This window comes from Zingiber officinale, chromosome 10A (assembly GCF_018446385.1).
Source record: "Zingiber officinale cultivar Zhangliang chromosome 10A, Zo_v1.1, whole genome shotgun sequence".
NCBI lineage: Eukaryota > Viridiplantae > Streptophyta > Magnoliopsida > Zingiberales > Zingiberaceae > Zingiber > Zingiber officinale.
This window is the reverse complement of record NC_056004.1, coordinates 80,821,495-80,840,406: the sequence shown is the minus strand read 5'-3', so window position 1 is coordinate 80,840,406 and position 18,912 is coordinate 80,821,495.

Genomic DNA, 18,912 nt, shown 5'->3' with positions numbered 1-18,912 from the left:
TTGTCACAAAATTTATCGTAAATCTACAACAAATTTGCAGATTTGTTACAGATTCTGCGATGAATATGAAAATTTGTTACAAAATCTAGCATTGTTTTTTCGATATATCATGATAGATTTGTAACGAAAATATTTTCGACACAAAATGTATCGCAAAACGTAATAAATACTATTCAGAATTTTATTATTTCTGTATTTAAGCTGATTAATTGTCACGCCCCGGAGGAGTCCCTGTCCGAGAAAATTTCGGCAGCATCTCCCCTGTACGGCGGACAATCTGAAACTTTTCTACAACAGTATATACCTCAGTCACATGCGGCTGGAATAAACAACAATAATAAATAGACAATCACCACGCAGTTAATATAATTCTCAAGCTCTGGCTGACACAACCACGCAGTAATAAGATGACTCGAAATCAACCCTACTCAAGCACTCGTAAAGCTCTAATCCGAAGAACTCACCTCTTCTGCCGTCCAGGCAGTCATGTAGTAGAATAAATCCAAATCATACCAAAAATCCATCAAACGATAAGAATCCATACAATATCCATAAGTAAAACAATACAAGACTAAAAACAAAGTCTGATAGAGAAACTAAGATAAAATAACAACTCAAGACCAGCAAAGGACTAGCACTACGTGCAGATGGGGACTAGCGACTGGAACTGCTCCGGACAGCCTCAACCTGAAAATATAACAACAATGGAGGCGGGGTGAGTCCAACACTCAGCAGGTACAAATGATATGCAAGATAAAGTAAATAACAGACAACACTAATCATGCGTACAGTCTCCTGAAAACGAGAAGGATAAATGCAACTGAAACAAAAACACGAGAAACTGTACTAACCAGGATCAAGGTATAAAGGTAACTGGGTCATCAGACCGAGAGTGTCATAATCCTGTATGCATGTCAATCATATGCATCCAAATAAATGCAGCAAGTAAATGCAGCAAACACAAACAATAAATGCATCATGCATATGATGCCAATGACATGGTCACCCCTGACGCCAGTCAGCCATCTCACACACAATGGTGAGTCTGAGTGGGTAGAGTTGTGACAACCGTGCACTCTGACATCACTGCCCCTGATGAGTGACCGAGTGGACGGGATGCTGTCGGAGTACACACATACTCCTACCCCGGAATAATAAATGGGGGAGCGCAATGCTCTCATCTCCCGGTACACGATGACGGGGAGGACTCTCTGCCGGCTACTACGCTGAGTCACACTACCTATGAGCGGGCCAACGGAGCCAAACAAAGTCCAACTGCCTGCCGGCTACAACACTGCTACACTAAACCAACGGAGCCAAACAGAGCGGAACTGTCTGCCGGCTACCACGCTGAGTCACCAGACCAACGGAGTCAAACAGTAGAACTGCCACACACCTGTCTGATATACCACTAACCCATGAGTGGTAGTGTGTATAGATACATGTAACTGGCGATGCGCTCACAATAATGGAGCGGACAACCGCACAGCATGCAATCATGCAAGATGATGCATGACACTAAACATGGCAACATCATGAATAGTATAGCAAGATCCATACATAAATAAAAGGTGTACCACAAGTCAATGTATCAGATGGAAAGTACACAAACAGATAGGGTATCAAATAAACTCTAGGTCCTGAACATAATGTATCTTATGGTTGGGTCACTACCTAAAGCATGTATGATAAGGTAAATGGTAACATGCAGTGCATAACGAGTAAACAAGCAAACATGTAATAAGTCATGTAGTGACCAACCGAAAACAGATGGAAAACACAGTCATGCTATATGTTAAACACATTATTATGCATATCAAATGACATAAGTCAAAGTACCCGCCTCCAATGAGAGGATCGTATCCGAATAAATCCTCGTCGAGACACCGTCTCGAATCAAAGTCCTGTAATAACCACATTTAATTTAGCTACATACATATCACATAGCTAAAAATAATTTCTTATTTACTAGAATCCTAATTCACCCCACTATACAACTTGATTTAGGTCTAGAACTAAACCAATTTGAACTCTTCGAAATTTGAATCTAGTACCAGAATAAATTTATACACCTTACCTCTAACTTTCTTTCAGCCGTCTATGAAGGCAATAGACCTGATCCACAACGAAAATGCCGGAACCCAGCAATCTTCAGACCAACTGTCTACTGCCAAATTGGAAGACAAATTCTAAATCTAACAAATTGGAAATCCTTACAGTAGCATACCACAACACAAAATCCTGGTAGAACAAACCCTTAGTGCTGGAATCAAAGGAATCAAGAAGAAGATCAAGACTACGGCTTGGCAGAACCTGGTGGTCAGCAACCAGTGCCGAGGCATGAGGTCAGCAAACGGGTGGTCGTTTGCCGTCGCTAGGGCAGAGGGAAGGAGAGTCGGTGGTGAACACAAACTAGGGCACATCGTCGGCTAGGGCAAAATTTATCGTGAGGGCTCGGGTGGCGTTGTCGGGCAGAGACGAGAAGGAAGGAGGACAGCGCTAGAACAAAGAGTAGAGCTCTGCTCGGCGATCGAAGGAAAGGCTCGACCGGCGTAGAGAAGGCCGGCGTCGCTGTGGTTGCGGCAGAGGAGGGCTTCGGGCAGTGGCGAGGAGAAGGATCAGAGAAGAGATGGGGCACGGCTGTTGTTCGGACGAGGAGATAACCGCCGCGTGTGGCGCCGGTTAGGGCAAGCAGTCGGGCACGAGGGAGAGGCGTCGGCGCGAGGAGAAAGGGTGCGGCTTGGGTGCGCAAGTGAGAATAAGAAAAAAAAAAGAAAATAAAAAGAAAAGTAAAAGGAAATAAAACTTTTCCTCATTCAAACAGGGTAGTCTAAACAGGCTTTCCAGGGGCCCCGTTTTTGTCCCCGTGAACTCGTCCATACAGTCTCCGAAAAATTCCCAAAAAATTCCAAAAAATTCTGGAAAATTCCCTTATTAATAGTCGCCTATTTCCGGTATTTTACATTCTCCCCCACTAATAAAAATTTGGTCCCCAAATTTCGTTATCTACCATCAGCAAGTACTAACAACAGATATAAAGTATAAATGCTGAACGGAAAATTAAATCATATACCTCAAGTGAAAAGATGGGGATATCGAGCTCGGATAGTATCCTCGAGCTCCCAAGTAGTCTCCTCATCTGAATGATGCTGCCATCTGACTTTAACCAGCCGGATAGTGTTGTTCCGCAACTGACGCTCTTTTTTGTCGAGAATCCGTACCGGAACCTCCTCATAAGTAATGTCAGGCTGAACAGGAACTGGAATATCAGCCAGCACATGCATCGGGTCAGGCCGTGGAAAAAAAATAAAAATACAGCACACACAATCATATGACGGCACGCAGGCCGTATTATGAATTACAACACAAATCCAATCTTATTGGGTATTTTGGGCCATGACTATCACAAATTAATATATAATTCAAAATGATATATTTTTCATAATTTTTCTGTAATTTTAAAAATAATTTTTACAATTTTTATGAGTAAAATTTCCCGGCGGACCCGTTTAGCGGTTTCGGGCGCAATCGCGGAACGGATCCCCTTGCGGGGCCAAGGGCAGCGCCCCTACCCGCGATCTAACCATCGCGAGGGTTCCTTTGCGATCCAACAGCGCCTAAACCCGCTGTCCCAAAACGATTTGGGCCGAGACATTGCCGTTTCGGAAAAATCTTCCCGGCGGGTTCGTTTTTAGCGATTTCGGGTGCAACCGCAGAGCAAATCCCCTTGCGGGGTTAGGGGCAGTACCCCTACCCACGATATAACCATTGTGAGTTGCTCCTTTTCGATCTAATGGCACCCAAGCCCGCTGTCCCAAAAAATTTTGGGGCGAAACGAAGCCGTTTTGGAAAAATATTTCCGGTAGCCGAAGCCTACAAGCGACTAAACACTTGTGCTTCGATTACTCGAGAAAAATACTCATAAAAACCCAAAAATCATAATTTTACAGAAAATTACAGAAACTTTAGTTTTCATAAAACCAAAAATTAAACTCGTACAAGCCTTGCACGTGGCTTTGATGCGAAAACCGCTTTTCGCGTCGCGGAAACCCCGAATCACCCAAGGCCAACGGATCCGTGCAAGGAAAAACCGAAGGAAAATACGAGTACGAGTTTCAAAGACCCTAGATCTACACTAGATGAGAGTTATACCTTCGAAGCGTGCCCTTTCGCGTTCCCGCTCGTCCAAGGAATTGCCGGATCTCTAGAGTATCAAAATAGATACTCCTCTAGAAGTATCCACACAAACACGTAGGTAGAGAAAACACACAAAAGGTGTGCTAGCACCTTGTGTGGTCACGGCAAGAGGAGGAAAGGGAGAGAGCTCTCTTGAGGAAGAAGAAGAAGAAGTAATGCCTTGAATGAAAATCAAATTTCATTCACCACTTTTGTGTGGCCGGCCACTCCATGGAGTGTAACTCTCATTCCACATTAATCACAATTAATGTGAAGCCATTAAGAGGTGTTTTGTAACTCCTATGATGTGGCACATCATGAAGATGTGGACCATTACCATTGGTCCACATCTTGCCACCTCACAATGATGTGGCAAATGAGTAACCTCCACTCATTTAATGTGGCCAACCTACATTAAATGCAATGGAGGCTTGTAACCTCCATGAGGTGGCAAAACAAGATGATGTGGAACAACACTATTGGTCCACATCTTGCCACCTCACTCATGATGTGGCAAAGAGTCAAGTCAAACTTGACTCTTCCTCTTCCTCTCTAGTCAAGTCAAACTTGACTCAATCTCTCTCATGGTTGATCTAATCTAACCATTTGATTCAAGCCAACTTAATATAATGAATCTAATTTATTAAATTAAATTGATTTAATGAGTCATAATCTAAATTAGACTCATTAAATATATGAATCAACTTGAGTCTAACTCAATTAGCCCAATTTGGATTACTCTTAATCCAATTTGATTCATCAAATGAATCTAATCCTCTTGGTTCATCATATGAACCAAATCTCCATCTAAATGTCCTAAGTGTGTGACCCTATAGGTTCTTGTAACGTTGGCAATGCCCTATACCCATTTAGGAGCATAAGTAATGAGCGATATCTAGCAACACATCATTACTACCCAAGTTACAAGAAATGTCGAGATCCAACATCACCTTGTGTCTACTAATTGTGACTCCTTACAATATGTGACATTGTCCTTCTATCCTAGACATCTAGATTGATCAATGTGAGGCATAGACCGTGTCATCCTCTAATCAATCTAAATCTTGAACTCCAAGTAGACTCACTCGATCAAATGAGCTCAACATCTAATGTTGACTCATTTGGGCATGACCATGCACTTCGTGGTCTAACTCTATCAAGAATATTGATGTCGCTCCCGTCATATGAGAGGGATAGATCCCATCTACATCACTCACATCCCTCTGCATAATTTGTTACATACCCAATAATCGCCTTTATAGTCCACCCTGTTACGGGTGACGTTTGACGAAACCAAAGTACATAACTCCTTATGTAGGGATCCATGGTGACTTCAGGTCAAAGGACTAATAGTCATACTAATAGCCACATGAGAAAGTATATGACACTCATATAACGATCCATGATACTTTCTCATGGCGGGTCATTCAGTATACATTCTCTAATGCATACCCATGTGTCAGCTTGATATCTCTATATCCATGACTTGTGAGATCAAGTCATCGAGCTGACCTACATGTTAGTCTTATTGTATTAACATTATCCCTGAATGTTAATACTCGACTATGAATGATTTAGAGTAGTGTTCCCTATATCATCTCACTATCGATTCAACCAATCGATTGATATAGGTAAGAACCTTGTACTCAAGGACGTTACTATACTTATTTTATCTGGCACTAATACAAATAAGCATAATAACCAAAAAACCAAATGCCTTAATATATATATACAAGAATATGATATACATGAGTCCATATAATCATCAAATGATTGGCTGTAGGGCTCTAACTAACAATCTCCCACTAGCACTAGTGCCAATCAGTATAGGCTCTAAAGCCTAATGACCTAGTGTGACCATCATGCTTTCTCTGTGCCAAAGCCTTGGTCAAGGGATCTGCGATGTTAGCCTCTGTAGGTACTCTGCAAATCTCCACATCTCCTCTATCGATAATCTCTCGAATGAGATGGAAATGTTGTAGAACTGCTGTGAACTCTGCCAGCTCATTGCACTACCTTTTAAGCAAAACACGAACCTCGACTGTGATCTTTAATTATCCTGATCGGTCTGGAAGCTGGCATCACTGTAACCCTTTACAGTTAGCTCATCATTGCCTCCATATATCAAGAAATATTCTTTAGTCCTTCTTAAGTACTTAAGAATATTCTTGACCGCTATCCAATGACTTTCACCTGGATCTGACTGGTATCTGCTCAAAGCATACGAGACATCAGGTCGAGTACATAGCATGGCGTACATGATAGACCCTATGGCTGAGGCATAAGGGATCTGATCCATGCGGTCTCTCTCCTCTCTAGAAGAGGGACCTTGAGTCTTCGAAAGACTCACGCCATGTGACATTGGCAGAAATCCCTTCTTGGAATTCTGCATGGCAAACCGAAGGAGTACCTTGTCAATGTATGTACTCTGACTTAGGCCAAGCAATCTCTTAGATCTATCTCTATAGATCTGTATCCCTAGAATGCGGGATGCCTCACCTAAGTCCTTCATTGAGAAGCAACTCCCTAGCCAGGTCTTGACAGACTGAAGCATAGGGATGTCCTTCCCAATGAGTAGTATGTCATCCACATACAATATGAGGAAGACAACTATGTCCCCTACAACCTTCTTGTAGACACAAGGCTCATCTTCATTCTTGATGAAACCAAACTGTTTGATCGCATCATCGAATCGAAGATTCCAGCTCCGAGAAGCTTGCTTTAGTCCATAAATGGACCTATGCAGCTTGCATACTCTACTAGTATGCTGTGAATCTACAAAACCCTCAGGTTGTGTCATGTACACATCCTCGAGTAGGTTTCCATTCAGAAACGCGGTTTTGACATCCATCTGCCATATCTCATAGTCATGGTAGGCTGCAATAGCAAGCATGATCCGAATGGACTTAAACATCGCCACTGGAGAAAAGGTTTCATCATAGTCAATGCCATGAATCTACTTGAAACCTTTAGCTACCAAGCGACCCTTATAGATAAGTCCATCCATGTCAGTCTTTCTCTTAAAGACCCACTTGCACACAATGGGTTTTACCCCTTCAGGTGGATCAACCAAAGTCCATACTTGGTTGGTGTACATGGATTCCATCTCGGATCTCATGGCTTCTAGCCATTTCTCAGAATCTGGTCTCATCACAGCTTCTTGATAGGTGGTAGGCTCATCCTCTATGAGCACAATATCATCATGGTCAAACAAGAGAAAAGAGTATCTCTCAGGCTGATGATGTACCCTATCAGACCTGCGAAGAGGTATGTCTACTTGAACCGGTTGTTGTTCCTCAACTCCTTGTGGAACAACATCATCCACAACACTTTGTGGTTCCAGTTCAATTTCCATCGAGGCATTAGTGCTATTGTTCGTATCTTGAACTTCTTCAAGATCGAACGCGCTCCCACTAGTGTTTCTAGAAACAAAGTCCCTTTATAAAAAGACCCCAGTCTTTGCCACAACTACCTTGTGCTGACTGGGAATGTAGAAGTAATATCCCTTAGTTTCCTTGGGATATCCGATGAAATAGCACTTGTCGGATTTGGATCATAATTTGTCTGAGACTTGACATCGTACGTAAGCCTCACAGCCCCAAATCCTCATGAAAGACACCTGGGCATCTCTCCCAGTCCATATCCTATATGGTGTCTTTATCACGGCCTTTGATGGAACTCGGTTGAGTATGAAAGTTGTCGTGTCTAGAGCATATCCCCATAGATATGTCGGAAGATCTGTGTGACTCATCATAGATCGTACCATATCTAATAGGGTACGATTCCTCCTTTCGGATACACCATTCCACTGTGGTGTTCCAGGAGGAGTGAGTTGGGATAGAATCCCACACTCAGCTAGGTAGTCACGAAACTCATGGCTAAGGTATTCTCCACCTCGATCTGATCGAAGTATCTTAATACTCGTTGGTTCTGTACTTCATTCTTGAATTCTTTGAACTTTTCAAAGGATTCAGACTTATGTGTCATCAAGTACACATAACCATATCTACTGAAGTCATCAGTAAATGTGATGAAGTACCTATAACCGCCTCTAGCAGCGACATTGAAAGGGCCACATACATCACTATGTATGAGTCCTAACAAATCAGTCGCTCTCTCGCTGTGCCCACTAAAGGGAGTCTTGGTCATCTTGCCTCGTAGGCATGACTCGCATATCTCATATGATTCTAAATCAAATGAGTCCAGCAAACCATCCTTATGGAGCTGGGATAAGCGCTTGTCATTTATATGACCTAAGCGACAGTGCCAGAGATAGGTGTGGTTCATATCGTTCGATTTGAACCTCTTAGTACTAACGTTATAGATAGAGCTCTCAAGGTCTAGAATATAGAGTCCGTTCATCAGAGGTGCACTACAATAGAACATATCGTTTAAATAGACAGAACAACATTTGTTCTTTATTATAAACGAGAATCCTTTCTTGTCCAAACAAGAAACTGATATAATGTTCTTAGTCAATGCAGGCACATAACAACAATCGTCTAACTCTAGTATAAGCCCAGAGGGCAGAGATAGAAAATAAGTCCCTACAGCAACAGTAGCAACCTGTGCTCCATTGCCTACTCGTAGGTCTATCTCACCCTTTGTCAATGCTCTGCTATTTCTCAGTGCTTGTACATTAGTACAAATGTGCGAAGCACATCCGGTATCTAATACCCACGACGAAGAAATAGAGAGGTTGACCTCTATAACATTTATACCTGAAGTAGAAATCTTATTTCTCTTCTTGTTAAGATCTTCCAGGTGTCTTGTGAAGTTCCTCTTCCAGTGCCCTGCTTGTCCTTGATATAGTTGACGAAGATGTGCAACCATATCGTAAGCACCCATCAACTCATGTTGCTTTTGAAGCTCAGAGTTCATGGTTGCGAGCATTAGACAGGACACATCTAATGCGTCATCTTGATGCTTCTTGTAAGCATCCCGGTCAGCTCGCATGGCAGTGGCAGGAGGAGCCTCCGGAATGGGCTGCTCCAGAACGTACAGTTTACGTTCCTGAGTGAGAACTATTCTCAGGTTCCTGTACCAGTCCAGGAAATTTGCTCCGTTGAGCTTGTCCTTCTTAAGGACAGATCGCAGAGAGAAAGTGTTCGTATTCGACGTCATGGTTATCTACAACAGAAAATTTGCAGAAATAAATATCATATTCTTTAAAAATCATTTAATTAGGCCTTTAATTAAATGATGCTCCCACTGAATTCTATAATTCTTGTGGGACAAGATCCACATCATACTAACCCTTGAGTTAGCTTTGGCTAATACGCCCAAGGCTTAGTATGATCGGTAGGTAACAATTACCAATTACATCTCTATGCAACTCTTGTTTATAGAATCAATATCCACATTTATATTAAAACTCGAGTTAGCTTTGGCTAATACGCCCGAGAGTTAATATAAACGTGATTTTGTCCTACCTTTCCAACTCTTGGAAGAATGCCTATAGTTGACTCGATCCAACCGAGTAACTAGGAATACTCAATCTAATTGAGTTTGTATTCACCCATGCGTTGATAGGCGGGACCAAGATTGTCCCTCCGTACCCTACCAAGATAATATGTATTGCTCTGCTTTGGCAGATTCAACAATACATGTGATCGAGGTAGTGATAGGTATCACGGCACGGTTAGGCATTTAGAGTTGGTTCGATCTAGATCTAATCTAATCGAGAAGGATGCATCTTGTGCACGACTTAGATCTAATCTAATCGCAAGGGTGCATCATGTGCACGACTTAGATCTAATCTAATCGTTAAGGCACTAATTAATTAATTAATTATTAAACATGCATCAGATACATAACAATTAATTAATTAATCTATTTGTGATTCAGTCATGGCCCTACTACGATCTTCTCAAGCCAATGAGAAGATCGAATGGTCAACCTAGGGTCAACAGCTTCTCCAAGCTCCTCCCTTTGACCACCTTGTGTTGCTCGTGCCCGCCTCGGAACTCCGTCTCGTGTGGACCCTCCACCGCTCCAATTTGTACATTACAATTTGAAACTCGAGTTACATTCGAGTCTAAATATAATTTACAACCAGAATAAGAGAAAGGCACGACGCGCAGGCCGTGGAAAAAAAATAAAAATACAGCACACACAATCATATGACGGCACGCAGGCCGTATTATGAATTACAACACAAATCCAATCTTATTAGGTATTTTGGGCCATGACTATCACAAATTAATATATAATTCAAAATTATATATTTTTCATAATTTTTCTGTAATTTTAAAAATAATTTTTACAATTTTTATGAGTAAAATTTCCCGGCGGACCCGTTTAGCGGTTTCGGAACGGATCCCCTTGCGGGGCCAGGGGCAGCGCCCCTACCCGCGATCTAACCATCGCGAGGGTTCCTTTGCGATCCAACAGCACCTAAACCCGCTGTCCCAAAACGATTTGGGCCGAGACATTGCCGTTTCGGAAAAATCTTCCCGGCGGGTTCGTTTTTAGCGATTTCGGGTGCAACCGCGGAGCAAATCCCCTTGCGGGGTTAGGGGCAGTACCCCTACCCACGATCTAACCATCGTGAGTTGCTCCTTTGCGATCTAATGGCACCCAAGCCCGCTGTCCCAAAAAATTTTGGGGCGAAACGAAGCCGTTTTGGAAAAATCTTTCCGGTAGCCGAAGCCTACAAGCGACTAAACACTTGTGCTTCGATTACTCGAGATAAATACTCATTAAAACCCAAAAATCACAATTTTACAGAAAATTACAGAAACTTTAGTTTTCATAAAACCAAAAATTAAACTCGTACAAGCCTTGCACGTGACTCTGATACCACTGTTGGGTTCTTCGGGCCGCGAAAATCACTTTTCGCGTCGCGGAAACCCCGAATCACCCAAGGCCAACGGATCCGTGCAAGGAAAAACTGAAGGAAAATACAAGTACGAGTTTCAAAGACTCTAGATCTACACTAGATGAGAGTTATACCTTCGAAGCGTGCCCTTTCGCGTTCCCGCTCGTCCAAGGAATTGTCGGATCTCTAGAGTATCAAAATAGATACTCCTCTAGAAGTATCCACATGAACACGTAGGTGGAGAAAACACACAAAAGGTGTGCTAGCACCTTGTGTGGTCACGGCAAGAGGAGGAAAGGGAGAGAGCTCTCTTGAGGAAGAAGAAGAAGAAGTAATGCCTTGAATGAAAATCAAATTTCATTCACCACTTTTGTGTGGCCGGCCACTCCATGGAGTGTAACTCTCATTCCACATTAATCACAATTAATGTGAAGCCATTAAGAGGTGTTTTGTAACTCCTATGATGTGGCACATCATGAAGATGTGGACCATTACCATTGGTCCACATCTTGCCACCTCACAATGATGTGGCAAATGAGTAACCTCCACTCATTTAATGTGGCCAACCCACATTAAATGCAATGGAGGCTTGTAACCTCCATGAGGTGGCAAAACAAGATGATGTGGAACAACACTATTGGTCCACATCTTGCCACCTCACTCATGATGTGGCAAAGAGTCAAGTCAAACTTGACTCTTCCTCTTCCTCTCTAGTCAAGTCAAACTTGACTCAATCTCTCTCATGGTTGATCTAATCTAACCATTTGATTCAAGCCAACTTAATATAATGAATCTAATTCATTAAATTAAATTGATCTAATGAGTCATAATCTAAATTAGACTCATTAAATATATGAATCAACTTGAGTCTAACTCAATTAGCCCAATTTGGATTACTCTTAATCCAATTTGATTCATCAAATGAATCTAATCCTCTTGGTTCATCATATGAACCAAATCTCCATCTAAATGTCCTAAGTGTGTGACCCTATAGGTTCTTGTAACGTTGGCAATGCCCTAAACCCATTTAGGAGCATAAGTAATGAGCGGTATCTAGCAACACATCATTACTACCCAAGTTACAAGAAATATCGAGATCCAACATCACCTTGTGTCTACTAATTGTGACTCCTCACAATATGTGACATTGTCCTTCTATCCTAGACATCTAGATTGATCAATGTGAGGCATAGACCGTGTCATCCTCTAATCAATCTAAATCTTGAACTCCAAGTAGACTCACTCGATCAAATGAGCTCAACATCTAATGTTGACTCATTTGGGCATGGCAATGCACTTCGTGGTCTAACTCTATCAAGAATATTGATGTCGCTCCCGTCATATGAGAGGGATAGATCCCATCTACATCGCTCACATCCCTCTGCATAATTTGTTGCATACCCAGTAATCGCCTTTATAGTCCACCCTGTTACGGGTGACGTTTGACGAAACCAAAGTACATAACTCCTTATGTAGGGATCCTTGGTGACTTCAGGTCAAAGGACTAATAGTCATACTAATAGCCACATGAGAAAGTATATGACACTCATATAACGATCCATGATACTTTCTCATGGCGGGTCATTCAGTATACATTCTCTAATGCATACCCATGTGTCAGCTTGATATCTCTATATCCATGACTTGTGAGATCAAGTCATCGAGCTAACCTACATGTTAGTCTTATTGTATTAACATTGTCCCTGAATGTTAATACTCGACTAGGAATGATTTAGAGTAGTGTTCCCTCTATCATCTTACTATCGATTCAACCAATCGATTGATATAGGTAAGAACCTTGTACTCAAGGACATTACTATACTTATTTTATCTGGCACTAATACAAATAAGCATAATAACCAAAAAACCAAATGCCTTAATATATATATACAAGAATATGATATACATGAGTCCATATAATCATCAAATGATTGGCTCTAGGGCTCTAACTAACAGTATCTCCGCAACATAGATACGTGGAATACATCATGGACATCTGCCAGGGACGGTGGTAGTGCCAGCCGGTAAGCTACCGCTCCGATCCTCTCCAAGATCTCAAAAGGGCCAATGTACCGCGGAGCTAGCTTACCTCTGAGGCCAAATCTCTTCACCACTTTCGTGGGTGAAACTCGCAGAAATACATGGTCGCCAACAGAGAACTCTAGTGGTCTGCGTCTCCGATCAGCGTAACTCTTCTGGCGGTCCTGCGCCTCTGACATCCTCCGTCTGATAGTACGGACCAACTCTGCATCCTGTTGAACTCTATGAGGTCCCAACAACTGGGCCTCTCCAACCTCATCCCAGAGGACGGGTGTCCGACAAGGTCTACCATACAACGCCTCAAACGGTGCCATCTGGATAGCCGAATGAAAGCTGTTGTTGTAAGCAAACTCTACTTACGGCAGATGGTCCTCCCAACTGCCTCCGAAATCCATAACACATGACCTCAGCAGGTCCTCTAAAGTCTGAATAGTCCGCTCTGACTGCCCATCTGTCTGTGGATGGAAGGCTGTACTGAAACGGAGCTGTGTACCCAAGGCCTGCTGCAGACTCTGCCAGAAATGAGACGTGAACCGTGGATCTCTATCCGAAATGATACTCAGCGGAACACCATGTAGTCTGATGATCTCCCGACAATACAGATCTGCTAATCGATCCAAGGAATCAGTCCTCCGGATCGCTAAGAAGTGCGCGGATTTGGTTAATCGATCAACGATTACCCAAATTGCGTCATGGCCTCGTCGTGTCCTCAACAAACCCACCACAAAATCCATGGTAATGTGATCCCACTTCCACTCAGGAATAGGAATCCGCTGAAGTAATCCTGCAGGTCTCTGATGCTCAGCCTTCACCTGCTGACAGACAAGACATCTAGCTACAAAATCTATGATGTCTTTCTTCATACCGTTCCACCAATAGGAATGCCTCAAGTCTTGATACATATGGGTCCCGCCTGGATGGATCGCAAATCGAGAGCGATGAGTGTAACGACCCACCTCCTACTGATACTAAGCTGCGAGGCCGGACCGTCACATTATGCTGTGCTAAACTATTTTAAGGTGCGGAAAACTAAACTAATTCAAAATTTTACTCTGCTAGTGACTATTACAGCCTGTAAGATTAGGTTCGAAGACCTTTCCATTGACATACATACACTAGGGAAGGAACCCATACTTTCTATTTGCTCAGAAGACTGAATTGAGACCCTTCTAGCTGAAATCAGACACTCCAATCGATCAGCTGATCGATTGGAGTCATCTGATCGATCCGCTAATCGATTCAGCGTGCTACTGTGCACAGACAAGATTCTGGATCGATCGGCTGATCGATCCGTCCTAACTAATCGATCCATTGATCGATTCAGCGCGCTACTGTGCGCGGGGTAATATTCTGGATCGATCGGCTGATCGATCCAAACTTGTCAACCGATCCAAGGATCAATTCCAGAGCTCTCTGTTCGCGACAGAACGCGACCGGATCGATCAGCTGATCGATCCAGGAGCTTACTGTTCACGAGGAAACTCTCCAATCGATCAGCTGATCGATTGAGGGCCTCCAATCGATCGGTGGATCGATTGGGGTTTCTGATTTCGCAGCTAAGCTCTGATTTCAGCACTGTTTCGTGCCAAGGTCACATACATAAGTTATAAAATAACTGGAAAACATTCTAATAGCAAACAACTAGTGCTCTAAGCATGTCCACTAACCATCTAAGCATATCTTGCATAATTCGGACACTTATAAAGAGCGGTGAATTCTGAGGCATAGATGCTTTCAAACTCCACCATGGAAGCCGAGTATGTGGCAGCCTCTGAGGCAGCCATAGAAGTTGTATGGCTCAGAAACTTCATGATGGACTTAGATGTGATTTCTGGTTTGCCCAAAAATTATTACAATGTATTGTGATAATAAGTGGTGCAGTAGCAAACTTGAAGGAACCATGAGCCCATAAGGCAAGTAAACACATAGAGCGCAAGTACCATCCAATACGAGTCATCGTATAACGAGGAGAAGTTGTTGTCGCCTAGATTGCATCAGATGATAACCTGGGAGATCCTTTCACTAAGGCCCTTAAGGCAAGAGCTTTTGATGGGCATGTTGAAGGGTTGAGAATCAGATGTATAGCAGGGTAGATGGCAGCATAGTCTTTTAGTATAAGTGGGAGATTGTTGGAATGTATACTAAAAGTCTAGCTTTTGTATAAACATTTATTTAGAAATAAGATTCACATTGGTCAAATGTCTACATTTATATGCTAAGTGTAGTTGTTCAATTAATTTATATTGTAAATAACATGTGTATGGTGTCATACAGAGAAGATTATGTTATCAGTTCTTTATAAATTATAAACAGTAGCTCATGACCAAGATGGATAGAACAAACCATTGGAATAGTCGTAGTGTAATTTGGTAATAGTTTATCTTGACTATAAAATCACACTAGTACACTCAGAGTGTATTGAGCTGGACCATTTAAGGTAAGTTCTTTTTATACTGACTAAATAAAAGAACAAGACCTTTGTTATTATGAAAGTGTGTGCTCTTAATCTTGATATAATAACAAGCGCATATATCTAGTATTTATTTCTTTGACTTATCAAAGGGTGAGATTTAGCTCGATAAATCAAAAGGCCCGATAAGTTGGGAAATGATATTATTTATAGTGTGTGTTATTGATTATAGAAGGAAACTGTGTCCTAGGAATCTAGGTTGATGATGTCCCCAATAGGAGCTCATAAGGATTGTCATGTAAACCCTGCAGGTGGACTTAGTCCAACATGACAATAAGGTTGAGTGGTACTACTTTTGGAGATAGATATTAATTAAGTGAGTTGTCAGTAACTCATTTAATTAGTGGACATTCTATATCTTAAACACAGGGAGATTAACACACTCATGATAAGGAGTCCAAAATGTAATTTGGGATTGGTGCGGTAGTTCAATAATGACTCTTTAGTGGTATGAGTTATTATTGATGAACTTGAGTTGGGTGTTCGGGGCGAACACGGGAAGCTCAAGCTCTTCGGGAGACCAAAACCAATTCCTCCTCTAGGTCCTTATTGTAGCTTCTTAAATAAAGCCTAGTATCCACCTAAACCCAGCTTCTTACCCAAGTAAAGGGGCCGGCCTAGCCCATCTTGGTGTCCAAGATGTGGCCGGGCACATGAGTTGCTTGGAGTCCAAGTTAGGGCTAGTTCAAGCACATCTTGGTGTCCAAGATGGGGCCAACCACACAAAGGTATGAAAGGAAGTTTTATTTTTTAAAAAAATCTTTCCTTTTATAGACATCCACAAAATGATTTAAAAAAGAGATTTTAAATTATAAAACTTTCCTTTTTTGACGGTCACAAAAGGAAATAAAAGGAGTTTTCAATTTGTGAAAACTTTTCTTTTATAACTTCCACATGGTTTTAAAAGAGAGTTTTAAAATTTAAAATCTTTCCTTATATAGATTTTCTACAAAGGATTAAAAGAAAGATTTGAAATCTTTCATTATTTGTAGTTATCTATATTGTGAAAGAAAGATTTTAATTTTTAGATAAAACTTTTCTTTTTTTGAAACCATGATTTAAAAGAGAAGTTTTATTTATTAAAATATTTTCTTTTATAGATATCCATAAAAGGATTTAAAAGAGAAAGATTTTAATTTATAAAACATATCTTTTATAGCTTTCCATAAAAGGGATTTTAAAAAAGAAGATTTTAATTTTTGATTGAAATCTTTTTCCTTATTTGTGCATAATAGAGGGTCGGCCATGTCATGGTCTAAAAGTAGTATTAATTTTTCTTTTTTAGCCATGATGGAGAAATAAAAGGAATGTTTATTTTTGTTATAAAACTCTCCTTTTTTGGATTCACCAAGGATTATAAAAGAGGGGGAGAGGGTGCCTTCATGGGTGACACAACCTCTTATATTCCTCCTCTTCATAAAATATGATATTCTCTATCACTAGAAATGTTTTTGATAGATTTTGAATATTATCTAAATTATTACAAATTTTTTACGAAAAATAAATATTTTATTATTAAAAGTTATCGAACATTATTTTTAAAAACTTTAATTTTTTGTATGGATAAATTCAATTTTATATGTTTAGATAAATTATCATGATTTTTCAAACTTAGATTCTATTTTAAGCATTTAATTATTTTAATGAATATTTCTACTTAAAAATATTATTCTAGTTAAAATTTACTTTTTTGTTGTGAAAGTTTTTCCACATATCAATCAATTTCTATTTGACCCTGAAAAAACTTTTTGTATTTTTTGAAAACTTAAAAATAATTTTTCAAATTATTTTAGTCAAAGCAGGTTTTTTAATCCCAAAAATAATTCTCTGAAAATATTCTACCTTGTTTACTGATTCATTCAACCTTATGATATGTTTTTTAATTCTTTCAATAATTACCCCAGATTTGTTTTATGTGATCAAAGGAGAAGAAGAGATAAGTTAAGGGAGAGGTAAGTGCATTTATTTCGAATTTGTTTTTATTTGCAAATGAATGACATATCTATTTTGTGCAATTTTAAGTTGTCAAAATTAATTATTACTTGTTTGTTTAACCCTAACTTAACTTGAGTTGATGCACATCAAAAAGGAGGGGATTGTAAGTACTCCGGGTTGGTTTTGATATGGTCAACCAAATCAAGTTAGGTCATGTTGTGTTTCATTCCTTATGTCTAAGTGTGCAGGAACTTAGGAGCACAAGAAGTTGAGTGGAAGACGTAGCTAGTGAGAATGATAGCATGGGGACAAGGTGCATCCGAGGGATGAAGTGCTGTAGAAGAGAACACCAGTGGATGAGAATGACATGTGCGACATTCGAGGGATGAGAAACTGGGGAGGAAGCCTGCACGAGGAGAAGGTCTGAGTTAGGTTCAGGTGAGCTCAACTCTGGCCGACCGAAGTATCACCCATGCAAAGAAAAGTGAACTCTGAGATTGACTTTAGAGTCTACCAAAAGCTGCTGGAGGCTCCGTCAAGGAGATGGAAGGCTCCATCAATGCCTGATCATGGAAGGCATCTTCAACGATATAGAAGGTGCCCTTGAGTCGTCATGGAAAGTCCTCTCAAGCCTATTGGAGGTGCCTTCAATAGCTATTCACTGAAGATAAAGCTTTATCTTCAATGGATAAAGCTTAACTTCTTGGAGGTGCCTTGAACTTCCTTGGAGGCATCTTCGAGCGACGAACCCCAATGGTAACATTATCCCAGGAGGATATAAAAAATCTTCTGGAGCTAGGAATTAAACAGAACTTGAAGAATAACTTCTATATTAACTTTCCTAGTCTTTTCTAAACAATCAACGAGTGGCAAAGGCTTCTTCACCTTCAACAAAAGAGTTTATAGTGAGCTTTTCAACTCCTTGGATTAATAATCATCTAAGTTGTAACCAAGTAAACTTTAGCATTTTACCTATTCTTTTTAAGTTGTTTTCTTTAATGTTATTTGCTTATTATTACTTAATCTAATTGTGTATCCTTGTTAAGCAAAAACAAGAGATTTTTCTAACTTACTTGCAGGCCTATTCACCCCCCCCCCCCCCTCCTCCTCCTCCTCTACCTAGCCTATCGGGACCTACATAAGCTATAGGAGGTAAGTTTGTATAACTGTTATCATACACTTCTGTTATTACTTGTCTAGTTGTTTCTAGCATGTATGACATGTGTTGAGTCAGGCACTATTTACGGTCATGGTTCGAGTTGACCACAGAAAAGACTAGTTGAGTTGATGGTACCTAAGTCTATTTCCAGAAAAGTGATTTTTTCTAGAGATTCGATTGATGCTGAGTCAAATAGTGGAGGTCAGGCCCATCAAGCCCTACTAGAGATCAGGGATTGCAGTCTCAGGAAATACTACCAACCATACCAACCCCGGCTACTACCAACTAAGTGAAAGATAGAGTTATATATCA